Here is a 16218-nt window from a genome sequence, read left to right on the forward strand (position 1 = left end):
ATATAGCCCAGCAGATTCCATTACAGCGTCTTATATAGCGCAGCAGATTCTGTTACAGTGTCTTATATAGCGCAGCAGATTCCGTTACAGCGTCTTATATAGCGCAGCAGATTCCGTTACAGTGTCTTATATAGCGCAGCAGATTCCGTTACAGCGTCTTATATAGGGCAGCAGATTCCGTTACAGTGTCTTATATAGCGCAGCAGATTCCGTTACAGTGTCTTATATAGGGCAGCATATTCCATTACAGCATCTTATATAGGGCAGCAGGTTCCGTTAGTGTCTTATATAGCGCAGCAGATTCCGTTACAGTGTCTTATATACCGCAGCAGATTCCGTTACAGTGTCTTATATAGCGCAGCAGATTCCGTTACAGTGTCTTATATAGCGCAGCAGATTCCGTTACAGTGTCTTATATAGTGCAGCAGATTCCGTTACAGCGTCTTCTATAGCTCAGCAGATTCCGTTACAGTGTCTTATATAGCGCGGCAGATTCCGTTAGTGTCTTATATAGCGCAGCAGATTCCGTTACAGTGTCTTATATAGCGCAGCAGATTCCGTTACAGCGTCTTCTATAGCGCAGCAGATTCCGTTACAGTGTCTTATATAGCGCAGCAGATTCTGTTACAGTGTCTTATATAGCGCAGCAGATTCCGTTACAGGGTCCTATATAGCGCAGCAGATTCCGTTACAGTGTCTTTTATATAGCGCAGCAGATTCCGTTACAGTGTCTTATATAGTGCAGCAGATTCCGTTACAGTGTCTTATATAGCGCAGCAGATTCCGTTACAGCTTCTTATATAGCGCAGCAGATTCCGTTACAGTGTCTTATATAGCGCAGCAGATTCCGTTGCGCTTTACAATGGTAGACAGTGATAAAACAAACTGGGTAACAACAGACAGACTTGGAGGTAGGAGGGCCCTGCTGCAAGCTTACAATCTATAGGGATATAGAAGGGAAACACAAGGACAGGCATCAGTAATAGCATAGCAGTCCCACCAAGTTACAAGTCCAGAAGGGAAGCTATATAATACATAAGTGCCTCAGAGGGTTATGCGTGCGGTATATAAATATGATAGGCTTGCCTGAAGAGGTGAGTTTTCAGGGAACGCTTGAAAGTTTGGAGGTTAGTGGAGAGTCTTATTGTGCATGGAAGGGCATTCCATAGGATGGGAGCAGCCCAATGAAAGTTCTGTAATAGGGAATGGGAGCTAATGATCCATGCAGAAGAGAGACGCAGATCTTGTGCAGAGCGGAGTGGTCGAGATGGGAGATATTGTGTGATAAGTGCAGAGATATATGCTGGTGCAGAATGGTTAATAGCTTTATATGCTAGTAGAAGTGTTTTATATTGAATACGGTAAGATACAGGCAACCAATGAAGGGACTGGCAGAGCGGATCAGCAGACGATGAGCATCTTGCAAGGAAGATCAGCCTAGCAGCAGCATTTAAAATGGATTGCAGTGGCGAGAGTCTGTTCTTGGGAAGACCAGTTAGGAGACTATTGCAATAATCAATGCGGGATATAATGAGTGCATGGATAAGAGATTTAGTAGTGTCTTGTGTGAGATAGGGTCGTATTTTGGATTTGGTTTTTAGATGCATGTAACATGATTTGGAGACAGATTGAATGTGGGGAAGAAAGGACAGTTCAGAGTGGAGGATGACCCCTAAGCAACGAGCTTGTGGGGTAGGGTGGATTGTCGAGTTGTCAACAGTGATGGAGATATCAGGATGGTAACTGTTCTTAGTTGGCAGGAATATAAGTAATTCTGTTTTGGAAATATTGAGTTGGCGAGAAGACATCCAAAATGAGATGGCAGAGAGTCATTCAGAGGCTCGGCCCAAAACCACTGGTGACAACTCTGGGGTTGATAGTGTTAGGCTCACCGGGTTATGGTTTCCTCTTCCCGGAAAGGGAATTTCCGGGAAGAGGCCCCACAGGAGTCCGAGCGAGCGAAGTAATCCACAGTGGCGGCTGGATCCGGCAGACGTCTTCTGGACGGTTGCCCAGGATGCCTTGGCCTAAGCCCAAAGAGTATACCTCCGAGCCTTCTTGCCTATAACAGACCCTTTCCCGTAAGACTGAACACGTCTACAGGTACTGATATGCCGCCAGGTCTTATGTCAAGAGGTCACAGTGTAAGCTTAACCCGTAGCAACCAGAACAAACCATCTGTTAAGGATAGCTACTCTGGGAGGACTGACTAGATACAGGACTGCGGACAGGGGACACGTGTCTAGTGTGAAGGACAGGAGACGGACTACCTGGAGTGAGGTCCAAACTGGTAATATATACAGGGGAGTGATATAGTGTATAATACAAGGGTATATGACGGGCAGGTATATGTGCAGGAGTGACAAGGTATAGGAGGTGATGTACAGCAAGGTACACTATATACAAATATATACAAGAGGCCGATGAGACGGCCAAGTAATGGGGTTTCCCCGGTGCCCACAGCAGAGATGGGGACCGTGGGTGAGACCCCACCAAGCGACACAAGCTGCTACCCAAACAGTTCAGGTACTCATGGTGGTATGGTGATAGTACACAGACGGTAGGCAGCAGCAGCAGAGTGCAGGCAGGTGTAAAGGACAGACAGATATCCAACAGGAGACCAGATACAACACAGAGCTGGATAGGATAACCTACAGACTCTATATCCGGCGTCTGTCTGAGCCCAGCCACAAACCTATAAAGGAGCATGGCCCAATCATGATACCGGGAATCAGCCCCTCCCTAATTATGCTGGGCAGCTGGGGAATGAATCTCCCGCCTGCCCGCAGTTGCCTGGCATCCCCGTCACCTAGACAACCGCTGCGGCAGCGGGGAACATAGAGCCGGGATGCGTCCCAGCTGCCTAGCAATTGCAGCTGGAAGTTCGGGCCCGGAAGTACGCTTACGTCCCGGCTGCTTAGCAACAGCCGGGGCGCACACTCCGGGACCTGTCTGCCGAACAGGACGGCCGGCGACGTGGCTCCTGACAGATAGATAGATTTGAGTATCATCCGCATATAAGCGATACTGAAATCCGAAAGAGCTGATTAGTTTGCCAAGCGAGGAGGTATAGATTGAGAACAGCAGAGGACCTAAGGCTTAGCCTTGCGGAACTCCGACTGACAGAGGTAGTGAAGGGGAAGTAGAGTCAGAGAAGCGAACAGTGAATGATCAAATAGGTAAGATGTGAACCAGGAAATGGTTGTATCATTAAGACCTAGGGAGTGTGTGATAAGCACATATATAGTGGTGATGTAGTGTTTATGATATACATATGCATATAGTAGTTTATGGGCATATAATGCTAATATGGTTATTAATTGCTGCTGAATTAAGTCTCCCTCTAGAAGGGAGATGGACTGTGCCACCCGGAGAGTGCAAGAATACAGGGCCAAATCACTTGACCTTCACAGAGGGGCTCGAGGATGGACCTAAACAAAACCCCTGTTAATAAAGTTATTAGGCACGCGGGGAGAGCGGGACTGGTGCTGATCGCGTGCTACTGTTATAAAAGAGAGCCGTTAAGAGCGAGGGGGCAGTTCGCCCCAGGAGATGAAATTAATGGCAGAGCTGCGCAGCAGGCAGGGCGGACAGCGGTGCTGGGAGTGCACCAATACTTACCTGAGTGTCCGGCATCTTCAGAGAGTCTTCTGCGGCAGGCGGGGAGACCACCGGCGGTGCTAGATTAAAGATCCCGGCGGGGAGATCTGAGGCGTCATCGCAGAGCGGCAGCAGAGGAGGAGCCGGGCCAGAGCCGGAGGGCTGAGCAGCAGTGACTGACAGCCGGAGGGGGCGGCATTGTCATAGAGAGGCGGCACCATTCCGGGAGGCTGCACGGAGGCGGCAACAGAGTCATCGGGATGCAGCCAGTGTTGTGAGGGGAGTGGTAAGTGCTGAACCAGCCCCCAGAGCAGCCTATTGCAGAGGTTGACTGACAGCTAGAGGGAAAGCAGGAGGGAAGAAAACCTGTGTCAGTACAGTAATTCGTACTTCTGCTAGAGAGGCTGAATTGATAATTCCTGCAGCAGCAATAGTGAACAGGAGAGTTATCAACTTATACCACAAGTGTAGTGTTTGTAAAAGGAGAGTGTGATCCACAGTGTCAAACGCAGCAGAAAGATATAGAAGAATAAGTAGTGAGTAATGGCCTTTAGATTTAGCAGTTACCAGATCATTCACCACTTTAGTCAGTGCTGTCTCAGTGGAGTGTTTAGAGCGAAAGCCTGACTGAAGCGGGTCTAATAGGGTGTTAAAGTTAAGAAAGTTTGTGATGTGAGAGTAGACCATCACAAAGATACCTTGATAGGTTTCATCCATTAGTTTTTGATGTGAGTGGGGTACGCATCTAACTTCTTATTACCCTGGTGGAGGGTTTATCAACACCTATTCTCCGAATTGAACTCGGGTGGAAAAGAAAGCTGTGTTTCTAGACGTACTTCACTATATATGTATATTCTTCTTTGCATGAACTAAAACTTCTGAGAACCTGCATTGGAAGATATATTGGCCAGTATTCAATGAGAAAAATTCGCCTTGTTTTATGGCGAGTTTGTGCTGTTTTCGCGTTGGAAGGAGCATTTTGCTCTCCAAAAGTGAACCACCCTATTCAATGTGATATTTTCGCCGTCTTTTTAAGTGATTTTCGCCGTGTCTCTCCGTGTAGCAATTCTCCATCTTTTCATGGTGAACTGGAATGTGAACTTTTAAACTAAAAGGTTTATTTTATTTTTTTTGGTGTCAAAAAAATCAGGATTTTTTTCTGTGAAGGGGCATGTTATTTTTATTCATGTGCTTATAGCACATCTCTTATATATTTGGCTACATCTGTCACTCAAAGTGTGTCTGAAGCTGTAACGCTGGGTGGAGCCTCTGACTCACATGACAGAGAACCAGCCCAGTGAGCCCACAGTGCCAGAGCAGATACCCTCTGCCTCTCCATGTTACACAGCAAAGACACAGCTACTCACCAGACACACCAGGTGAGCGCCCCACACCTCCATACCTCCCAACATGACCCTCTCCAGGAGGGACAGAATGCTCTGTTTGTGGACTTCCATCTTAATATATGATTGTCATCACCTGTTTTAAACAGGGTAATTGATAAGAAAGGTGTTTAAGCACAGGTGATGGTAATCCATAAATTAAGAAGAAAGTCCAGAAACAGAGCAATGTATCCCTCCTGGAGAGGGTCATGTTGGGAGGTATGCACCCCCCCCCCCCATTCACGGCAACCCCACGATTAAATGGCACATGTAAAACACTGACATGGCTATGGTCGACAATGAAAAAGGTTGACATGAGTTTTTGAAGATTTATTTTTCACTTTTTCAATGTTTTCATATTCATTCTCATGTGTCGACATGGACACCAATGAAGTGCCACACTTATGTCAACATTTACATGTGTTGACCTTTCTATGTTGATTTTTTTTCTTGTGGCGATTCGCGGCACCCCCCGGCGAACCCCCTCCCGCGATTCGCAGCACACCCCCTGCAATTCGCGGCCACTCCCGCGATTTGTGGCCCCACCCCGCGACCCCCCTCCCACGATTTGCGCCAACCCCCCGGGCCCCCCCCTCCCGTGGTTCGCGGTACCCCCCATCCCCCGCGACCGCCCCTACCGTGATTCCCCCCCCCTGACCCCCCCCTCCTGTCATTGCGGCAAACCCCCCGCCCCCGCGACTCACCCTCCCACGATTCAGTGCAACCCCCCGCGTCCCCCCCTCCCACGATTCGCGGCACGCACCCCCCCCGCGACCCCCCCTCCCGCAATTCACGGCATCCACCCACGACCCCTCCTCCCTTGATTCGCGGACACCCCTCACCTCCTCCCCCCCACCCCCGCTCGCGATTCACGGCAACCCCAGGATTAAATGGCACATGCAAAACACTGACACGGCTATGGTCGACAATGAAAAAGGTTGACATGAGTTTTTGAAGATTTATTTTTCTTTTTTGAATGTTTTCATATTCATTCTCATGTGTTGACATGGACACCAATGAAGTGCCACACTTATGTCAACATTTACATGTGTTGACCTTTCTGTGTTGATTTTTTCTTGTAGCAATTTTTTTCCAGTGACAATTATGTGCACGTCAACCTACACATCATCAACCAATTCTTTGTATAATATATAACACCTGTTCTGTTTTACTGTAGGTGTTTTAAGTCAGATCTTTTACTGCTACTATTACTGTTTATGTAAATGCATTCTGAATGGCAGCAACATCCTACCATCCTTCTACAAGAATATATAACCAACTAGGTGATTTATCGCGCCCCGTGCCCCCCCCTCCCGCAATTCACGGACCCCCCGCGCACCCCCCCACGATTCACGCCCCCTCCCACGATTCACGTCACCCCCCGCACATCCCCCCTCCCGCAATTCGCAACCCCCCCTCCCGCAATTCACGGCACCCTCCGCGCCCCTCCCACAATTTACGGCACCCCTAAGCCCCTCTTTAGTCCCCCGTATACTCACACACCCCTAACACTACCCAGCTTCCTGCTCTCCTAAACCGTAACTTCCATCACTGGGGAGTCGCTGACGCTGTTTTGCCCACATGCCCCTATCATGCCTCATAGCCCAGCCTCCTGCTCTCATGCACCCGAACTCCCACCCAGTAGGAGGAGACACTGACTCAGGGCCACCATCCTGTACTCCTGTACTGCCACACTGGACCCTCACCCACTGGCAGAAGCTGCACAGTGTCCCCCACCCTCCTCTTTACTTCCCCTTATGCCCACACACCCCTATCACTACCCAGCCTCCTGTTTTCCTGTGTTGTGACCTCCGCCAGTGGCATACCTCCCAACTTTTGACCTGAACAAATAGGGACACTCGTCCGGAAAGGGGGCGGGGAGTATGCAAATGAGGGCACGACTTATGCTAATTAGCCGCTGCCTCATTTTCATACGAGAATAGACGCTGTGCGCATGCGCACAGCGTCTATTCTACTAGATTGGGTGGTCTCCCAACTGCCACCCCCCGCAGCGGGACAATGCCTGCCGCGGGTGGGACAGCGGGACAGGACCCGAAAATCGGGACTGTCCCTCTAAAATCGTGACAGTTGGGAGGTATGCAGTGGGGAGCCGCTGACTCAAAAACACCCTACTATACTATTGCACACACACACACCTAAACAACATGCACACACAGCCCCCCCCCCACCCACAAATGTCACTGTACCATCCACACTATCAATGTACATCTTACTCTGTAACCGCTTTTTAATTAAACAAAACAATACACCCCCTTCCACATCATATGCTCTCTGTGTAACACATTTCACCTATAACTCAAGTTGCAATACAGGCATCTGTCATACAATTCTAACCATCTTTCTCATATACAAATGTTCACAAATTAAGGGGGCGCAGCCCCTTACGACGGTGTGAAGAGCGCCCGTAGGGTGCGATGAATCACCTAGTGAATATATATTTAATTAAAAAAAATATTTTTTAATTTTTTAATTATTTTTATTATTTTTTTTACACCGAGCAGCCAGCAGGGGGCCGGAGCTCTCGAGCCGCTCATTAGATATTCATATATTCACTGCATCCGATCATTACATATGCACGATCGGGTGCAGTGAATACTGGGTCCCCCGCTGGCTATATGGGGGGGGCAGCTTGTGCTGCCTGGGTCCCGGGGAGCCCACCTCCCCTCCACATATGTTCTGGGGCAGCCAGGGAGACTTTAATCTCCCTGGCTGCCACCGTCCCCCGGCTCCCTGCCAGCTCCCTGCCGCGGACGCTCGTCCGCTGCAGGGGTTAAGACTCGCCGCGAGTGGCGGCGAGTCTTAAGCACATTGAATAGTGGGAGCAGGAGTGGCAGTGAGCCCTCAGGAACAGGGTGAGTGCATGGCGAGAGAAAAAATCTCTCGCCATGCACAGAGAATTTTTTTCATTGAATACTGCCCATTGAAATTTCGGAGAGAACGTCTGAAAAAAACACCTTGTCCATAAAAAGGAAAGTAACGTTATACATCTTTAGCGCCAGCCTGTCTGCATTTGTGGTGACTCCTTTTTTAGTTGTTGGGACCAGACTAGCTGCTGCGCCAGAGAGTGGACCACTGCTATTTTTTGTGAAGTCTCTCGAGTAGCTTGGAGAGGCATGGGAGCTGAGAGATAGGAGAGAGTTAGGGTCAGAATTGTGTTTTTTCAGAATGTGAGTAATCACTGCATGTTTGAGCAGAGAAGGAAAAGTACCAGTAGCAAGAGAGAGATTGCAGCTTTTAGTTAAGGTTGGAATAAGCACAGGAGATAGATTTTTAATGACTTGTGCAGGAATAGGATCAAGAGGAGAGGTAGTAGAGTAGGAGGATAAGAAGAGTGCGGATACTTCCTTTTCATTTATGGGCTCAAACGAAGAGAAAGTGCAACCTTTTGCCCTAAAAACAATATTGTGAGGTGTTCAGAATAGACTGGAAATGAGTGGAAATGATTGTTATTGAGGTTAATAATAGCATAGGAGCAAAAAAAAAAAAATTCTGCGTTTTTAGCAGTTTTCATTCTAAAAATTTGCATAACATTTTTATTCAGCAAAACGCAAAACGCGAAAAGTGGGTGGTGCACATCCTTATCCAAGACTGTACTTCACATCACATATATTTTGTCTTCTATTTCCTGTCTTCTGAGTGCGGTCAATCGGAGAACAGGAGAAAAAACAGAGGAAGGAAGACAGTAACCGGAACACAAGGGAAGTCATTGTCTTTTCTATCATTCACATCATAATATCAAGAGAGTTGTCTAACAGAAAAGGGGCCGCGCCCAGCTGTCTATACATCCACCCATTTCTGTCCTTCTCTCCACGGTCTTCGCAACACCGAGTAAGTGTAACGCCACATAGGTTTAATGCAGCCCTTTGTTATGTACATAGTGGTCAATAACAGCTGGAGAGCACCCAGTGTATTATGGGTATCCCCTGGGAATGCAGGAGAACCGATGCCTGCACGGGATGGGCGGCTGACATCATGACATCAGCACCCGCCCCCTATTTGGCCGTCTCCGGCGGACATGACAGACTGACATGTTACTGATGGGGAGAAAAATCACTCGGTGGCCGGAGACCATCAAATGATTTCTGTCCTTTTTGGCTGCATACGAGGGGATGTGTTCTCATATTGGGGGGATAAGAGGGGGGGGCGGGCATTCACCAGGGCGCTGACCCGTTCGCTAGTATACACAGCCTACAGTATGTCTGGATCAGGACCTGAGTTCTGTGATAGCCCTGAGGCCTGTAAAGTCATTCAGGACTCTCTACTAGCTTACAATTCCTCTAGTGACCCTGATGACACCAACGTCTTTAATCACTGCTGCTCACTCAAAGCTGTGATTCTCAGCTATCCAAGTGGCTGCTAGGATGAAGCGAGCACACCTATTAGAGGCTCGACAGGCTGAGGAAGAAGCTTTCAGACTAGAAGCTGCCCATAAGGTAAACCCACAGGATAGACCATTTCCTAGTCTTCTCCTTAAAGCACGTGAGAAGGGTAACACTCTTTCCCTCAGAGAGGCCCAGAGGAATTTATTCCAACTTAAACCAGAGCTTCTATGTACTTGGAAACAAAGCAGGTTGCCTATTGGCTAGGAAACTGAGGGGCCACCAGACAAGGGCTAGAGTACACCACGTTTATAATTCTGTAGGCGCTAAAGTTTCTGACCCCTTTGACATTGCAAACACTTTCGCAGACTATTACTCTCAGCTGTACAATCTCAGTACGGATGCTGACACCCCCCAGCCCCTTCCCTCCGACATTGATAACTTTTGGCCAGATATCTCGCATCCGAGGTTGGATTCTGGTGCCTGCCTGTCCCTGTACTCTTTGGCAGAGGTAGAAGCAGCTATTGACTCTATTGACCGGACGGGTATCCGTCTAACTTTTATAAACGCTTCAAGACGATCCTAGCTCCAATTCTATTAAGGGTTTTCAATGAACCCTAGGATACCGGTGAATTCCCGAAGGAGATGCTTGAGGCACGTATAGTCGCAATCCCCAAACCGAATAAACCTCCGACGGCAGTAAAAAATTTCCGCCCTATAGCTTTATTAAACACCGATCTTAAATGCTATGCTAAAATGGTTGCGAACCGCCTGGTCGACCTTCTGCCTTCACTCATTGTTGCAGATCAGGTTGGATTTGGGCCGGGCAGGCAGGCCCCAGATAATACTCGCAAGGTATTTAATATTGTGGAGAGCTGCGATTGTAAAAAGACTCCCCTATTGATTCTATCCCTTGACGCCGGAAAAGGCGTTTGATAGACCTCACTGGGGATATCTTCGGCCGGTGCTGCTTCAGTTTGGCTTTGGTGGCAGATTTATAGATTCTATCTTTGCCCTCAATTCCTCCCCATCTGTGAAGGTGTTTGTAAATGGCTGTCTATCCACTGCCTTTAAAATAACGAATGGCACCAGCCAGGGATGCCCCCTGTCCCCGCTTATTTTTGCTCTGGCTGATGAGCCCCTTGCTGAAAAAATCAGGTCCACTGAGCTTATCAAGGGCCCCGTGATAGGGGGATATCCCACAAAATCAGCCTCTTTGCAGACAATATTCTCTTGTGTCTTCTACAACCTGAAGCTTCTTTGTTTGCGTTACGTGAAGTCTTGAAGGTCTACTCTACTGTCTCGTACTACAAATTTAACACCTCCTAAACGGAGGCTCTCCCTATCGATGTACCCCTGGAAAATGTTAGACTACTAAAGGATCAGTACCGTTACGCATGGCAATAGAAATCTATTAAATATTTGGGTGTGCAGTTAACTAAGGGCTCTGATATATTCGAATGTAATTTCAAACCTTTGCTTGGTGCATTCGAAAAACTCTTTAGGCGAATGGGGATTACATGAGATTTCCTGGCTGGGAGGTATTGCAGCGTCCAAAATGATTTCACTACCCAAGCTTATGTACCTTTCCCGAGCCATCCCTAGGATCCCTCCCAAATCACTCTTTTCTAATTTTAATAAACTGCTTGCTGGATATATTTGGAAGGGGCCCCGACCACGAATCTCTAAACAGGTCCTCACCCTACCTAAACAAACAGGGGGAGTGGCTTACCCGGATTTGAATGCTTACCAGTCGGCTTGTTTACTTAGCCAGGCCAGGGATTGGTTTGCTACTGGCATACCTAAGCCCTGGGTATTGAATGAGCAATCCTTTCTGCCCAAAGTCCACTTGTCCGAATTATTTTGGCTTCCCCCGCAGGTGAAACCAACTTGGACGGGGGCCGGTGCTGCAATTAGAGACACCCTATCGACTTGGCACAAGTTACTGTCAGGTGATGGAGAAGTTTCTTTGCCGAGCCCGGACCTGTCCCTCTTGACTGTGGCATATCTTATCCCCAATCTGAAGCTGGATGATTGGTACTTGGCGGGCCTTACCTCCCTAAAATCACTATGCCCGTCTGGCAACCTCCTGTCCTTCTCTGAGTTACAGGAAAAATTGAATCTACCCAAACAAAACTTCTATAAATACCTCCAGATACGCCATTGGCTGACTTCAGGTTCTGGTAAGCCCACAGTAGCACTCTCCCTCCCTAAAATTATCGTGGCTGGATTGTCTTTTCAGGCGCATAAGGGCGGAATTTGTAAATGGTATAATTATCAGATTGGCAAACTCAAACCTGGTAAACTAGTAGCCCAAACTAGATGGGAATCTGATCTTTCCAGGTCTTTTTCCGTGGAAGAATGGGTCTCTATTTCTCATTCTTGTTTTAAGCTTTCTAAATGTCTCAACCACTCCGAGATGTTCTATCAGTTATGTCATAGGGCTTACTTCACTCCTCGGCGGCTGCATAGGATATGGCCTTCGGTCTCCGATCTATGTTGGAGAGGATGCGGGTGTATTGGATCTATCCTACACATATTCCGGAATTGCCCGGTATTGCGGCCGCTGTGGACTGAGGTGTTCTCCCTTATAGGCGATGTCCTGGGAATACGAGAACCTAGTGATCCTGTTACTGCCTTGTTCCACTATACTACGTCTATACCTAAGGATGATATTTATGTTATGGGACAGATCCTCGTATCTACTAAGGCTTCCATCGGTCAGTTCTGGAAGTCACCCTCGATCCCTGATAAACACCATGTTATAAATAAGGTCCATAAGCATTTTCTATTCGAAACAGCTGGCTATAGGAACACTCCCTCTGCTAAATCAATCCAATCCAAATGGCTCAAGTGGAGTGAGTACAGAGAAAGAATGGGTCTTCCCCTTGGTGACCAGGCCCAGATAGATCTATCCATATCCATACCCCTAACCATAACATCGATACGTGAAACGTATACTCCCATCCTTACGTATATCATTTTATCTAATATAGGATTGTTGCTTATACCCCTTTCACACCAGAAATGCAGAAATAAACCTGGGAATGTAGGGACATTCCCGGGTTGGGACTCTTTCACACCAGAAAAGTCCCTGCATTTTCTGGTGTGTGAAATGGAAGGGCAGGAAGGAAGCCTTCAGGAGGTGGGGAGGAGGCAGCAGTCGGTTGGATGGCGTCGGGATGGCGGCGGAAGTGGGCAGGCGGTGGTAAGAATACCCACCCTGGTTGCTGGTGCGCAGGCCGGCGATCCACACAGGTGGCGGCGCAAATGACGGGACAGGCGGCGGATGAAGATCACTGCCGCCGGAGAGATGCGTCATCATCATCCACCACCTGTCCCGTCATTTGCGCCCACTGCCTGCGTGGATTCCCGGCCGGACAGGACACCGAGGACCGGCAACCCGGGTAAGTATACCCTACGCCATTCACACCAGCCAGGTCCCCGGGTTGAACCCGGGAACAGCCCTGCTACCTAGCAGGGTTTGGATTGCCGGCAAATTAGCCCAGTCATTTGTCCCGGGTACCTTTCACACCAGCGGTTGTACCGGGTTGTTCCCGGACTCAACCCGGGAATTTAGGCTGGTGTGAAAGGGGTATAAGTGTATTGTGCACCTGGAACACACCCCATTTCCCTTGCCCTTTGTCCTTGTGTCTCTATACCCTTGTGTGTCTGTCTGGTTATGTCGGTTTATATCCTTTTCTCCTTCCCCCTTATGATATCTCTTCAAACATAAGTCGGTAGAGATTTTACTGGAATTTATAGTTATAGGTTACGATTGTCCCTTGTCTATGTAACTACCTGTTGCAGTATTTTGTATTATTGAGACTCTGCGATGTAAATCCTGTTCACTTATCTACCTGACTTAATAAAAACCAATTTAAAAAAAAAAAAGATATACCTTGAGAGAGTGAAGGAGATAAGGAAGTCCAGCCATCTGTTCGTCATACCAGATGGGCCCAGGAAGGTGCAGGCGCCTGTCAAGCAGACCATTGCTAAATGGATACAGGATGTGGTCGCATTTGTGTACAGTCAAGAGGGACGTGACGCACCCACAGTAATCAAATTACACTCAACCAGGGCATTGGTGGCTTCTCGGGCCAGTAAGGCTAAAGCATCGTTGGAGGACATTTGCAAGGCGGCTTCATGGTCTTCCATTCACACTTTTGCTGGTCATTATTCTTTGGACATTTCTGGTGCCCACTTTGGGGACTTCGTTTTGCATGGAGCTTTGGATAAATATATATTTGCATGAATTCCCTCCCTTGGTTTGCTTTGATATGTCCCATTGTATTTGGGGGGGGGGGGGGGGGGGCGTAGAAGAAGATGTTGGATTATGCTTACCAATAATTCCTTTTCTTCATAGATTTATCATTTCAAGATGGAGACAATCGAAAGACACCTGTGGAGGGGAAGGAGCAAGGCTATAACCCCAAAGTGGGCGGTCCCAGAATTTTGGTCCTGTCTATCTGATGAGAAAGGGGTTGTAACCCATTGTTTTGGCTGCCATGGGGCATCTATGAAGAAAAGGAATTATTGGTATAATCCGACTTTTTCCTGCAGATCCTTTGCTTTCCCCATGACTCAGAATCCACATTTGTGTCAACTTGTGTGCATGTTATCAGGCCAAAATCTCCAGGGTATGTAAACTTTTGATCAGGATCATTTGGGTAGTTTCTGTTGTCATTATGATTTATAAAGAGTTGTTTGACAAAAGAAAGTGGTATGTGGTGATAATTACTGTTACCACCAGGTGGCGCTGCTCCACTACAGATTATAGTAAGTCATAAAATAAATCCTTCTTTTAAGAAAAAATATCACAATAAAATGCGCATTACATATATAATCACACTCAAATAAGACACACGACATATAACATAAAAGGCATAGGCTGGCTAAGAGGCTTGTTTGGCTGTATTGATGCGATGATGAGACAATATTTCAACAAATAAGGCTTTGATTGAGCAATATTTACCAGTCCCGTATAGATATAGTGGGTCTCTTTATGTGGAAGTCCATATAGGCACCGTCTCCTTTATCCGAGCTCTGTACTCTTCCCTTCTCAGTGGGTGCTGATTACTCCTTACAATAGGAAACAGGCTCCAGGTGTAGGTGTCCACAATCTAATTCACAAAGTCCAGAGAGAATTTGTAATCCAAATACCGGGTAGCTGGTGAAACCGGGCAATAAGCGGTCTCCAATACGCGTTTCTCCGCCTCCTAGTATTCGGCGGCTTCCTCAGCTGCAGTAAATAAATGACTTAGGAGGATCGCATCGAACGTGGCTGTTACAGGGGAAGCCTTAGTTTGCTGGAGGCCAGCAGGACAGTGGAGTTCCGCAACAGGGTTCCTATGCACACCCTTCCTAACACCAAGGAGGCAAACCACAAATACTCTGAAATAAAGGCCCAAGATAACACCACCAGGGGGAAGGCAAGCAATCTCTGTGGTTCCATCCATCTCAAGTTGGCTATCATCCAAAATATTGAGCTAAGATGGTTTGCTTATATATTTGAATAATGTGTGAAGTCTTCGAAATATAATCTAGTTTAGGATATATTAGCACTGTATGCATTATTGGTCCACTGGCAAATTGTTTAAGATCTGACTCCTATATATGGGAATATGTCCTTGCATTTCTGCTCACCAGACTCTTCCTCCATCTTGTCCAGTACCATAGCAGCTCAGAGAGAACTGGTCCGGCATAATACTTCACCTGCACATCTCTTGGACATACAGTTCTAGACCTTGTGAAATCCCATCTAGAAGGTAGGAGCGGCTTGTGCTCCGCACTGTGGATCTGATTCAGGTTTGCATGGTATGCTGCGACCTGGGATGAATTAGGCCCTGTGTCACTCTCGCCGCTGATTCCGGGACTCTACCTAAGGTGGAGATTTGCTGATGTCCCTGCACAACCTCCAACCCTAGTTCATTTCTAGATGTCTTCTCTATTTGCCCTGGGCTACACAGCCGAGGCACCACAATTTATTTATTTATTTATTTGCAGTTTCTTATATAGCGCAGCAGATTCCGTTGCGCTTTACAATAGTAGACAGTGATAAAACAAACTGGGTAACAGACAGACTTGGAGGTAGGAGGGCCCTGCTGCAAGCTTACAATCTATAGGGACATAGGAGGAAACACAAGGACAGGCACCAGTGATAGCATAGCAGTCCCACCAAGTCCAGAAGGGAAGCTATATAATACATAAGTGCCTCAGAGGGTTATGTGTGTAGAACTTAAATATGATAGGCTTGCCTGAAGAGGTGAGTTTTCAGGGAACGCTTGAAAGTTTGGAGGCTAGCGGAGAGTCTTAATGTGCGTGGAAGGGAATTCCATAGGATGGGAGCAGCCCGATGAAAGTCCTGTAATAGTGAATGGGAGCTAGTGATCCGCTCAGATGAGAGACGCAGATCTTTCGTTCTTCTTCTTTGTACCCCTTCGCAGAGAAACCAAGGATGGCCAGGACCAAGCAGACAGCTCGTAAGTCCACTGGCGGGAAAGCTCCCCGCAAGCAGCTGGCAACCAAGGCTGCCCGGAAAAGCGCTCCAGCTACCGGCGGCGTGAAGAAGCCTCACCTCTACCGACCAGGGACCGTCGCCCTCCGCGAGATCCGCCGCTACCAGAAATCCACGAGCTGCTGAACCGCAAGTTGCCCTTCCAGCGCCTGGTGCGTGAGATCGCCCAGGACCGACCTGCGCTTCCAGAGCTCTGCCGTCATGGCCCTGCAAGAGGCCAGCGAGGCTTACCTGGTGGGGCTCTTCGAGGACACCAACCTGTGCGCTATCCACGCCAAGAGGGTGACCATCATGCCCAAAGACATCCAGCTGGCCTGCAGGATCCGAGGGGAGAGGGCATAGAGATATTCGGCACTCCTGTACATGCAACGACCACAAG

The 16218-nt window shown here is 47.9% G+C and overlaps 1 pseudogene; it reads left to right on the plus strand.

Moving 5' to 3' along the window:
- The first annotated feature begins 15572 nt into the window (after positions 1–15572).
- Positions 15573–16203, plus strand: LOC146072859 (histone H3-like; annotated as a pseudogene).
- The last annotated feature ends 15 nt before the right edge of the window (positions 16204–16218 follow it).

Source organism: Crinia signifera, chromosome 4 (assembly GCF_055691185.1).
Source record: "Crinia signifera chromosome 4, ASM5569118v1, whole genome shotgun sequence".
Lineage (NCBI taxonomy): Eukaryota > Metazoa > Chordata > Amphibia > Anura > Myobatrachidae > Crinia > Crinia signifera.